We start from the raw sequence: 12,171 nt of genomic DNA on the forward strand, positions 1-12,171 counted from the left end.
ACTATAAACCTGTAGTCTAACTTTGCCCCAGGTTTTGGCCCTGTGATGGGGCACACAAACCCTGGGTGGGTTAATGTGAGCCAGAAGGGCCCCGTTAACCATATATGCTGCACCAGGCAGGGAACCAGGGATTGATAAAGCCTAACAGCAGACGAAATGCAGCTGCGGGAGAAGCTGAACTAGGATTATAAACTAGAAAGTAAGATCAGGAACAGGCTGCATGGATGAGGTGTGATATCACGTTGTAGAGAGAAAGGAAGTTGGCCAGGGAAAAGGAGGAGAGTAAACCCCAGGGCTCTACCCTGGACTAAGAAATCTTACAAGAGACTCTAGAGGGGTGAAGTAGCCTGGGGAGTGGAGGAAACTCTGGAGGTAAGTTGATAGGTGGGGCAGAAAAGAGCCCAGGGAACCAGCAACTGGATCTGAGATTGAGCAGAGCTGGATTGCTAGTCATAGGATCCCTGAGCTGGAACCAGCGGCGTATTATTGCCTAGGCCAACAAGGCCTAGGCCTAGGGCGGCAAAGTTGAAGGGGCGGCAAATTTGAGCACCCACGGAGAAGCTCCCCTGCTCCAGTTCGCCTCCTCTGCGAGCGTGCCGCTGCGTCCTGTTTCTCTCCCCTCCCTCCCAGCGCTTGTGCCACGAAACAGCTGTTTCGTAGGGAAGGGAGGAAGGGGGGAGGTGGGGGAATGCGGCACGCTGGGGGAAGAGGTAGGGATGGGGCGGTGATTTGGGGAAGGGATCCAATAGGGACAGGGAGGGGGGGAGTTGGGGCGGGACTTTGGGGAAGGGGTTGGAATGGGGGCCAGGAAAGGGTGGAATCAGGGCAGGGACAGGGGTGGGCAGGGTGACAATTATTTCAGGGCCTAGGGGCGGCAAAATAATTAATCCGCCACTGGCTGGAACCCAGAGTATAGGGTGGGCCCAGGTTCCCTACCAGTCACTGGCAAAGTGGCACAGGACCAAGAACTGGAACAGAAGACTGCCTGAGATCACATACGGACAGCATGTCTGGTGGAACTTTGTTACCCCAGAAGGGTGGGTGGGGTCTATCTAGTGACCTGGCAGGAGCATCCTGGTGAATGAGAGGGTGTCGCAGCATGAGTAACCAACAGCAGGGATCACCAGATGGGACAAGAACTAATTCCCAGCACCTGTAGTGTGTGTGAAACCCTCTACAGCCCCACAGAAGTTTGTTTGGAGTTCTGGGAACACGTAAATCTAAAATTTCCAAGTTAGCCTCAAGCAACAGTGTGTGAGGGAAAACTGGTTCTGTAATTGTTCCTCTTGCCACACTTGTCCCTTCCCCAGAGCAGACCAAGGGACCTTCCTTCACATCACACAACCTGGGCTCCTCAAGTGTCCCTGTGATTCCTCACCCCTGAACTAAAGTTGTATTCTTAGGGGCTAGTGACCTGCCAATCTCTTCCTAATATCTGTAAGGATGGCTGTCTGGCCTTTCTCCTTCCCTTGTCTCCTCAGGAGGCCAAGATAAGCCAGCTTGCACACTACACTCGCGGGAAATTAAGGGAATGGGTATTCCACACGCCCATTTAGCCATAGTAGAAATTCTTTTCTGGTCCAGTTGCTAATGCTGAAGCGCCACTTGTCTTCTTGTGGGGCTGATACTTCCCAGAAAAAGGTAAAATGTTACTATAATGCATTCTGGGAAGTATCTGCCCCAAAATACACTAACTGGCATTTAAAGTGGCAGCACTATTGCTGGAAGAGTGTTTCCCAGACCCACTGTTGCTTGTCCTCTAGTCAGCAGTCTGCCTGCCTTTCTAAAGATATTACTTCTTGGGGAGTCATCTTACACTGACAGTCTCCAAAGACAGTAGGTGAAGGAGTGGGATGGCCAGCCTGGCTTCCCCTGAGGATCTAACAGGTGGGTGGGACCACCCCGCTGTCCCCTAAAGGCATCTGGAGGAGTGATATAGCAGACCTTCAGGACAACCCCAAGAAGAGAACTGAAGGTAAAGACTGTTACCAGGGCTTTTAAAGTTTGAGGGTAGCAGAACTGTATGCAGTGGGGAATGGTCACTGACTTCCCTCCGTCTTCTCTAAAGTTTGGTGAGCTTGAGTTTCTCTTCAGTGTCTCTCATTCCCCTAGCAATAAATATGGAACACATATATTATGTATAAAAGGAAATTATGGCAGCAAGAAGACGTATCAGATGACTGGCTACAGGCACTAGTTGTCCTGAAGAAAGGCGATCCTGCTGATCTGAATAATTAGAGAGAGGTAGATGCTTATTATTGGTACCAGAAAAAATCATGATGAAAGTAATTGTCAACAGATTAAGGCCAACTTTAGAGGAAGTAGCAGGCAATAAACAGTGTGGCTTCAGACCAGGCTGAAGTTGTACTGATCAGATATTCACTCTCTAACAGTTGATGGGGGGGGAGGGGAAAGGAGAATAGGGATAAAAAATGTTTGTTATTTTCATTGATTTCACAAAAGCATTTGATTCACTTTGGAGGGAAGCGTTATGGAAAGTAGTAAAATCATACAGAGTTCCGAATAGGATAATTGCACTTATAAAAGAAAACATGAAGACTCCTGTAGAGCCAAAAAAATTGGAGGAGAATTAAGTGACTGGTTCAAGTCAAGTGGACGTGGAACGTCTGTCACTTTTCAGCACGTTTTTAAATTGTACATTAAGAATCGTAGACAAGTTAGAGGGCATGACATTGGGTGATCTAGAGTTAAGCTCTTAAGTTTATGTTGATATCTTACAACTGGTGGACATGTTTGAATTAATTATAGCATTCTTCATTACCTTGGAAAACTGATGTAGCTGACTTACAATAATTGCAAGAGCAAGTGATCGCAACTTAGAAAAGTGACGGTGTTAAAATGCAGTAGCAGTGAAGTCATAGAACAAATAAAATCATGTGTACATAGGAAACTTGATCAATGCCAATTGTGCCATGAAGGATGAAGTTAAAAGGAGATGCAATTTAGCACCTCTCCAAGTTGAGATTGGGGACCACCAGGAAAATATGCAGTTCAACCTGATTCTTTCATCACACTTTTGGGTCATATTGGGCCGCCCCTGGCTCTCTTTTGACAACCTGACCATTTCTGGGGTGATGCAGGAAATATGGTTCAACTCTGGGTTTAGCCAGCTGCAGTGCCTAGTAAGATCCAGTGGGAAGACCCCTGGGAAACCGTCCTCCCTGCTTGGTACTACATTGTGGCCATGTTCAATAAAAAGAATGTCAATGTCCTACCACCACACCTACCATATAACTACCCTATAGGCCTCCAGTCACTTGCAAAGATCCCTTTGGGGCACATTTACCTTTTGTCAGAACCCAAGCTCTCATTGACTTTGAAAGTTAGATAGAAAGAATACAGATAGGTAATTATGCATATGTATACGCTTTCTGCTGCTTCTCCCATCTCTGCAGCTATAACATCATTGCTTATGTGTCCCTTTCCAAAATAGTGAAACAGAGATAACTCGCAGGTTCAGTTAGAATATAGTGGATGTACTGATATATCTGAAGTTTTCAGCATTGCAACTAATGGAATCCTTTTGTTACTTTTTACTTCCCTCTCTATCCCCCTTAGTGGGTGGGGATGAAGGCAAAAGTGAGGAAGACTTAACATTTGCAATGCAGGTGCTACTGCAATTGAAATAATAAACAATAAAATTAGAGGTCTCCATATCAAGAATCAGTACCTATTGTTCTAGGTATAATTCATACCTATTTGTCATTTTCATTTTTATTTTTCAATAAAGTCTTAGACCTAAAACCATGAATATTATGTAATTTAGTATCATTTTAAAGAGCAGCATGATCTGCTGTGACAAGGAAATGCCATATTATTAAGAACCTGTATCTTTAGATCCATGGTGTTAGCCAAATTAGGCACTCCTCACCCCTGGGATGAAATGGCATTGGCATTCTAACTTTACTTCTCTACTTAATGGCCAGTCACATTAGCAAACCATTAAACCTAATTCACATGAGTGACACAAATGAGCATCACTGAAACAGAACTACCCTTTTGATGAGTGGTCCCTTCAGGGAGCTTTAAGATCATCAGTGGAACAGCATAGGCATTAACTAGACTGCCTGTTCTATTTATAGTTTCTTGGTGAAATCCGCTCTCCATTTGCAACTAAACTCAAGATTATAAAACTATGCATTCAAAAATGTTGCTAAAATTAAAAGTACGCAATAAATATTGTCTGTAGGAGTATTTTCTTCTCTTTAGAAATTATCATGTTTGCCAGCTAAAGACTGGTCTAGAACCACTCATTTTGGTGTATTTAAACAAAAGAATAGATTTGTTTCAACCCAACTCAAGGGCAGTCACACAGGTTGAAACTTAAGTCTATCCCTATTGAAGTCAATGAGAGTTTTTTGCCATTGAGTCAGTAAAGGCAGAATTTAGACACATAATAGACTAAACATAGACATTTAGACACACAATGGTCCCCTCTGGTCTCAAGCTAGTCTGAACTGCACATCTCAGGACAAAGAACCTCACTCACCAATTCCTGCTATAGGCCCACAACCTCAGGCTGAGTTACTGAAGTCCTCAAATCTTGATTTAAAGACTTCAAGTTAAAGAGAATCTACCCTTTACTGTAGTTCATACCAGCAAGTGACCCATGCCCAATGCTGCAGAAAAAAGCAACTGTTCCCCCTCTCCCGCCCCCCAGGTCTCTGCCAATCTGACCTAAGGGAAAATTCCTTTCCAACTCCAAATATGGTGATTAGTTGGACTCTGAGCATGTGGGTGAGACCCACTAGCCAGACAGCAGGGAAAGAATTCTCTGTAGTAACTCAGAGCCCTCCCCATCTAGTGTTCCATCTCCAGCCATTGGAGATATTTGCAAATACAGTCACGGATAGATCATATGCCATTGTAGACAACCTCATTATACCATCCCCTCCATAAATTTATCTAGCTCAGTCTTGAAACAAGTTAGGTTCCCCCCTCCACTACTCCCCTTGCAAGGCTGTTCCAGAACTTCACTCCTCTGATGTTTAGAAATCTTCATCTAATTTCAAGCCTAAACTTGTTGATGGCCAATTTTTATCCATTTGTTCTTATGCCAACACTGGCCCTTAATTTAAATAACTCCTTTCCTTCCATGGTGTTCATCCATCCGACATATTTACAGAGAACAATCATATTTCCCTTCAGCTTTTGTTTGGCTAGGCTAACCAAGTTTGAGTCTCCTTTCATAAGGCAGGGTCTCCATTCCTCTTATCATCCCAGTAGCCCTTTTCTGCACCTATTCCAGTTTGAATCCATCTTCCTTAAACATGGGAGACCAGAATTGCACACAATATTCCAAGTGAGATCTCATGAGTGTCTTGTATAATGGTGGTAACATTTCCCTATTTCTGCTGGAAATACCTCACCTAACACATCATAGGATTGCATTAGCCTTTTTCATGGTCACCTCACATTGGTGGCTCATAGTCAACTTGTAATCAACCCATACACCCAGGTCTTTCTCCTCTGTCACTTCCAACTGGTAAGTCCCCAGCTTGTAGCACAAACTCTTGCTGTTAGTCCCTAAGAGCATGACCTTTCACTCTGCACTATTAAATTTCATCCCATTTCTGTTACTCCAGTTTTCAAGGTCACCTAAATCTTCTTGCATGATATTCTGTTCCTCCTCGTATTGGCAATTGCTCCCTACTTTGTGTCATCTGCAAACTTCATTAGCATACTCGTACTTTTTGTGCCAAGATCATTTAATTAAAATGTTAAATGAGATTGGTCCCAAAACTGATCCTTGAGGAATGCCACAAGTAACCTCCCTCCAGTCTGGCAGCCAGTTCCTTATCCACCTTTCAATTTTCATAGTAATCCCTACCTTTTCCAATGGGACTGTATCGAATGCTTTACTGAAATCCAGGTAGATTAGATCTATTGCATTTCCTTTGTCTAAAAAAACTGGTTATGTTAAAGAATGAGATCAGGTTGGTAAGGCATGATCTATTTTTTGTAAAACCACATTGTTTTTTAATCTAACTACAGTTTACCTTCATGTCTTTAATTATTCTCCCTTTGAAAATTTGTTCTAAAGCCTTGAGTACAGCTGAGGTCGAACAAACAGGTCTTTAGTTTCCCAGATCACTCCCTCCTCCCTCTTTTCTTAAATATATATTTGATTCAGAGCCCTTTGAATCAAATCCACCAAAGAAATCCAAAATGGTTTGTTTTGGATTTTTACCTTTTGTATTTTCTCTTCTTAAGAGCAGTATTGCTGCCTGTGCTTTTAGTGAAAATGAAGCATATTTTCAAAGTAAATATAGTAAGTATCAGCCTCACAAGCTTATTTATTTATGTAATAATAACTCATCTTTGGATGTAGCATCAATTAATACTTGAGAAAAGGCCCAAATTTCTATTTACTGTACCCATGTCTTGTCTTGTATTCAGTGAACTTTTCTAATTTTTGTTAGATCTTTATTGTACCTTGTTTAAGGGGATGGCCATATAAATAATCACTTCTCAAGTAGAGTGTTTATTAAAGTAACAAGGGAGGGTGTAATTTATTGATTTCCTTGCCCAGTGCTATCCATTGGCTCCTGGGGTCAGTGTGCAATGCATAAGGATTAGATAGCCCGAAAGTACTTTTTAAAGTTGGGGGCCAGATATTCAGCAGGTGTAAATCAGCATAGCACAGCTGAAGTCATTGGTGCTATAATGACTTAATCCAGATGAGAATTTGCCTCAGGCAGTCCCACTTACCTTCCTGCTGTTTTGGGTGTCTCAGTTTATTCAAAGCACTAAGTGGTTTCTCCCCTCTAACCAGGAAAAAAAAGTGATCTATACAGCTGGGCAAGTTTTTTCAGCCAAAATAGCTTTTTCAACAAACACACACTGCAGATTAAATTCAATTTTGGTAAATAGTGTTGGTCAAAACAACAACAAAGTATATTTGAAATGTTGAAATGATTCATTTTTTTACTATCAAAGCTAAACTTTGACTTTTCAGGCTCTATTCATAAAGGGAGGCAAGTGCTAGTCACAAAACTGGAGGATATGAGTCCTAAAACCGATGAGAAGTGGCACCCCATACCCCAGTGGTTAGGGGCCTGCTTGGTACGTAAAAGACCTAGGTTCAAATCCACATTCTGGAGTACAAGTTTGAAGCCTGATCTACCCGCTCCCAGGTGAGAGCTCTAATCAGCATGCTACTTGGTATTCCAGGATGGGGTTTTTCACTCTCCTGTTGATGCTTTGTATAAAATACAGTACTTGAATAGTCACTAGGTCAGAGCAAGAGAAAGTGACTCTAAAGCCCAGTTGTCAGGGAACTCCCCTGGGATGAAGACAACCTGCAGTGAAGTCCTTGCTCCAGAGTAGGCATTTGAACCTGGTCTCCCACATATCAAGTGAGTACCCTAACCACTGGCCTATTGGGGAGAGGCTCCTCCTCCTCCTTGTTTTTGTGAATCTCATCCTTCATTTCCTTTGACTTTATTTTAAAAAGGGTTTAAAATGCACAAAATTAACCTTTGTTTCAACCCAAAAGAAACTTTTCCAACTCTTTTGACTTGCCAAAAGTTCCACAACTATTTAATTTTGCAAATCAAATCTACTATTGTAGAGTAGAAAATCAAAGACATTTTGCACGTACATAACTACTTTTGAAGATACTGGAAGAATGTTCTATATAGGGGAAGCAGGTTTGTATAATTTTTGGAGGTGCCCAGAACAGGTCCAAGTCCAGCCCCCCCGCACCTGCATAAGGCTCTGGGAGGGAGTTTGGGTGCAGGAGGGATGCAGACTCTGGGCTGGGGGAGGGGGTTGGGGTGCAGGAGAGGATGCAGGGGCTGGGCTGTGGGAGGGAGTTTGGGTGGGGGGTGCAGGCTCTGGGCTGGGGGAGGGGATTGGGGTACAGGAGGGGGATGGGGTGTGGCTCTGGGAAGGAGTTTAGATGCGGGCTCTGGGCTGGGGCAGGGGGTTGGGTGCGGGAGAGGGGTGCAGCGCTTTCGTCAGGCGGCTCCCAAAAGTGACCCGCACACCCCTCTGGCAGTGGGTCCTAGGCAGGGGGGCTGGGGAGTCTCCATGTGCTGCTGCTCACAGGCACTGCCCTCGCAGTTCCCATTGGCGCTGCGGAATCAGCGCTTGGGGCAGGGGCAGCACGCAGATACACCCTTCTTTCCCCGTCCCCCCCCCCCCACCCCCCCCCCCCGGGCCACAGGGACATGCCTGCCACTTCTGGGAGCAGCGCAACGAGGCCGGGCAGGAAGCTGCCTTAGCCCCAGTGTGCTGCCAGTGGTGGTGGCAGCGACGGTGGTGGTTGGGGGCCCATGGGCCCGGGGCACACTCCAGGGGAGGCACGTGGGGGTGGCAGATGCGGCAGGAGAGACCCAGCCCTGAACATTCGTGGAGCCGGGCTCCTGGGCCTTGAATATTCCTGGAGCATGGGCACCATGGACCCATATAATTCGCTGCCTACATCGCTGTTTCTACCAAATGCAAGAAGGATATTGCTTTGTAATTCTATACTGCATACTACAGAAACTGATGACATCAACAAATGTCGGGTTAGTACAGCATCTGGGGATCAAGCCTCAGTGTAGAAGATAACAGATAACCTGATAAAACAGATAAAAAAGTTTGTCTTAGATATAAAAAGTGTTCTCTAAAATAGTTCTCTCATTTGAGGAGATGGGTAATAGTGCAAATTGTGCTGAATGTTCAACAGGAAAGTCTTCATATTTTGAAGAGGACAAATTTATCCTTTAGACAACTATATAATCTATGCATCCACAAGAGCAAGTTATAGTTCTATTTCATTTCTGTGCAGTATTCTTTAGACAAATTGAAAGATACTGAATTTCACAAGCTGCCCACTTATAAAGAGCTCACTGACCATTCTCCACATGACTTGATCTAACTGGACAGTTCATCCTTTGTGTTGGAATAAAAAACAGTGGTGAACCTGTGCTTTATATTTAGAGTGTGCTGCCTGAATCTCTGAAATGCATCATCCTTCTCTGTGCTTTTCCAGTTGCTTTGGAATGACCGCTGGGGAAAAAGTCAATAGACCATCACAGCTGGATCATTCCCAGCTTGTGAACTATAGAAAGAGGGTAATATAAACAGAATGCAGTTTAAAGTTCCACCACCTGTTTTATTATATTCATTTTTGAGCTGTAACATAAAACTATGGTGCTATAAATAACCAGTCTCTTAGAAGCCTGCAAGCTGTTAATAGTGATTGTTCCTTTCCTCCTAATTCTTTAAAAAAGGAAAATCATGTGAATTTAGTCCGTGTTTAAATCTCACCTTAAAACTCACTTCTTCCATGTTGCCAACTAGATGTGTTAATTTACCAAAATAAAAATGGCTTTGACAATCATCAAGATATGCACTTCCTGTAATTGTATAGCCATATCATCTTATTACTGTAATATTTGTTCTTCCTCACCTCATCCTCCTTATTGTTTGTTGTCCTCATTCATCATCCCAGCATATATAAGGGCCCAATGGGAGTAGTGCTTACTACTGTGAGTAATTCCATTAAGTCAATGGAATTGGTCATAGAAGGAGCCACTACATCTACAGGCATTTTCAGGACTAGACTCTTAGGTTGCAGGTTTTTCTTTTTATTAGTTCTGTAATGCATCTAGTAGCCTTTGGGGCATTGTACAAACAGTAATTAATCAAAGGAGGGTTGCTACAGAATACTGATTAACAACACTGCAACGTTTTTTGCTCCGGCAGTAGAACCCAGGGAGCCAGACACTCTTGTAGCTGCTGCAGCAGCCCAATGTGTCCCTGACCCGCAAGCATGGGGGAGAGGAGTGGCAGCAGCACCCTACCTGGTCCCAGCAGCTTCCCCCCAGCTTAGAGTTTTACATCTCTGAAAGGGAGCCACATCTACCCTTCCCCTTGCAACGCTTCTTCTCCTCCAGCAGGTTGTGTCACCAGGTTGGAGAACTGGGGTGCGACACCACCACCCTCACATTGGCACACAGATCCCTCAGCTGGGATGCACCACCCCACACATAGGTGGAGGGGGGGGATCCAAGAGTTCCTACCTATCCTCTAGGTGCTGCTTCTCTTGGGTGCAGAAACATCTCTAATCCTCTTTGGTCCAGCATCCTAGATCCAGAAATCAGAAAAGAATCCTGAAGAACAAACAAACAAACAAACAAAAGTAAGAAATCCTGGGCCTGGCAACCTAAAACATATTTCTCACTGCTTCTGAAATGGAGCAAAAAGAGGCTCCACATGGACTAGGCTAGGGTTTAAATAATAAGAGTGGTCCCTCACACTCATCAGCTCCCTTCGTCTCCCAGCTGGCCATTGAGTGGTAGAGACCCCTCCCTCAGTGTGTGTTCTCTTCCCCCTTTCTACTGGGAATGTCTCAATCATCCCCGGCCCCATCAAGTTCTCCACCGATTCAGGCATGTGGGTGGCACTGGCAATGCTGTAAACCGCTCCAGCACAGGCAGTGGCAGTGCGAGAATTCTAGGCCTTATTGCGGGTGGGGGAGAACATTTAAGGTTGTTGCTGCAGTTTCCTGGCCCTTCCTGTTGAGGATCTGTGCATAGGTTGATATATAGTTCTGTGTTCATGTCCCTTCAACCTTAGCTTCTCTCTAGGGTGAGTAATGGTGATGTGATGTAGATGCTTGTCTTCTGGAAATGGGACTGAAATCCTCACACAACCATTTGATGGTGACAACTTTCAGTCACTACCAGTCTGGGCTGGGTTTCAATTCATATCCCAAATGTAAAAGACTCTCTTCCCTTTCCCCATAGGCCTGTAAAATCCTTTTCTATGCCAGACAGCTTATAGTTCTCTCCTAATAATAATTCCACTGACAAACTTATCACCACATATCAGTATAAAGTTCTATGTTCCTTTTTGTAGTTTCTCTTTAGTTGGGATGCAGATTTTGAATTTTAAACTCTGCAGGGCTGATAGCTGTAGCAACAAGAAAAATATACTGAGGCAAAACCCAGAAACACATGGACTTTAAAGGTTTAAAGGTTGGCATTAGCATTAGAGGTTACATTTTGGACAGAGATTTATTTTGTGTGTGTCTGTCTCTGTCTCTACCTCTATCTCTCTCGCTTTTAAAACAACAAAATAAGGCAACTTCAAGTTTCAGCCTTCAACTTAGTGTTATCTATTTCATATAGAGTAGCTGGATTTATTCCATAGATCTGAACCCAGTGTGGGATGCTATGTACAAGATGTTCTGTTGCAATGCCTTGGATCCATGGGCCAGATAATCAACTGGAGTAAATTGAAGTGGCTCCCTTGAGTTTAGTGGAGTTACTTGGTTTCATGTCATAGCCAAAAACTTCCATGAATGTTTAAATACATTGACTGATTTCTTTCCCTGAACTTTCATATAAAGGAATTCTAACTGTGAGGAAACAGGTATCTGCTTGCAGAGCATAAAAAAAGGTGAAATTTGTTGGAGAAAGAGACATGCGTGAATAACAGTCAAACTTCAATGGGACTACTCATCTGCTTAATGTTTGTCACATTCCTAAGTATCTTGCTGAATCGGGACCTCAGCTCTCGAGGAAGCCAATCATTTGCCTGAATCCATATGATCAGTGCACTTTTAATTTAATCATGTTATTTGCTAACACAATATCCATACACTGTGCTAGAAAACTATAAAGAAGATTATTTACAAATAACCAGCATGCTTTACATTTGCTTAGAATTAGAGAAAGAGTCCAAAGCAAGGGGTCACAAGTTCTTTGTGATTTCACAGATGACTTGATGTAGAACTCCAAAGACATCTCCAGTGTGGGAGATGTAAAGTCTTTACAACAGGAAATGTAAGAGTTCAACGATATACAACATTTCTGAGTTTCTTGCCAAGTTATGACAGGAACATTGATGAATTAATAATAGATGGAAGCAGGGCCAAAAACTGGAATACAATATTCCAATGAGATTGGAACCAGTTATTCCTCTGTCAGTTCTCATTTACACATGGTCTAGCTTTAATTCTGGTTTGCATTAATATATAACAATACCAACCCAGTGGATCTTTATTGCCCCACAGAGCTTCAGTACCATGGTATTTCCTTAAGGGCCTGATCATGTGGGATGCAGATTTCTTTCAATGGGAATTGGTGTAAAATGCATTGCATGGGATCATGCCACTAGTTTGTTTCAGAGCTCAATGCAGGAGAAGAAATC

General features: G+C 43.5%; 1 protein-coding gene across 7 annotated transcripts in view; it reads left to right on the forward strand.

Moving 5' to 3' along the window:
• Positions 1–7,279: 7,279 nt before the first annotated feature.
• Positions 7,280–12,171, forward strand: part of DLC1 (DLC1 Rho GTPase activating protein) — a 374,569-nt gene continuing 369,677 nt past the window's right edge. For all 7 annotated transcript variants that reach the window (XM_045018647.1, XM_045018650.1, XM_045018651.1 and 4 more), the window contains exon 1: positions 7,280–7,379. The gene's annotated coding sequence lies outside the window, so the exon portion shown is untranslated. The remainder of the gene's footprint in view (positions 7,380–12,171) is intronic.

Source organism: Mauremys mutica, chromosome 5, assembly GCF_020497125.1.
Source record: "Mauremys mutica isolate MM-2020 ecotype Southern chromosome 5, ASM2049712v1, whole genome shotgun sequence".
NCBI classification, from domain to species: domain Eukaryota; kingdom Metazoa; phylum Chordata; order Testudines; family Geoemydidae; genus Mauremys; species Mauremys mutica.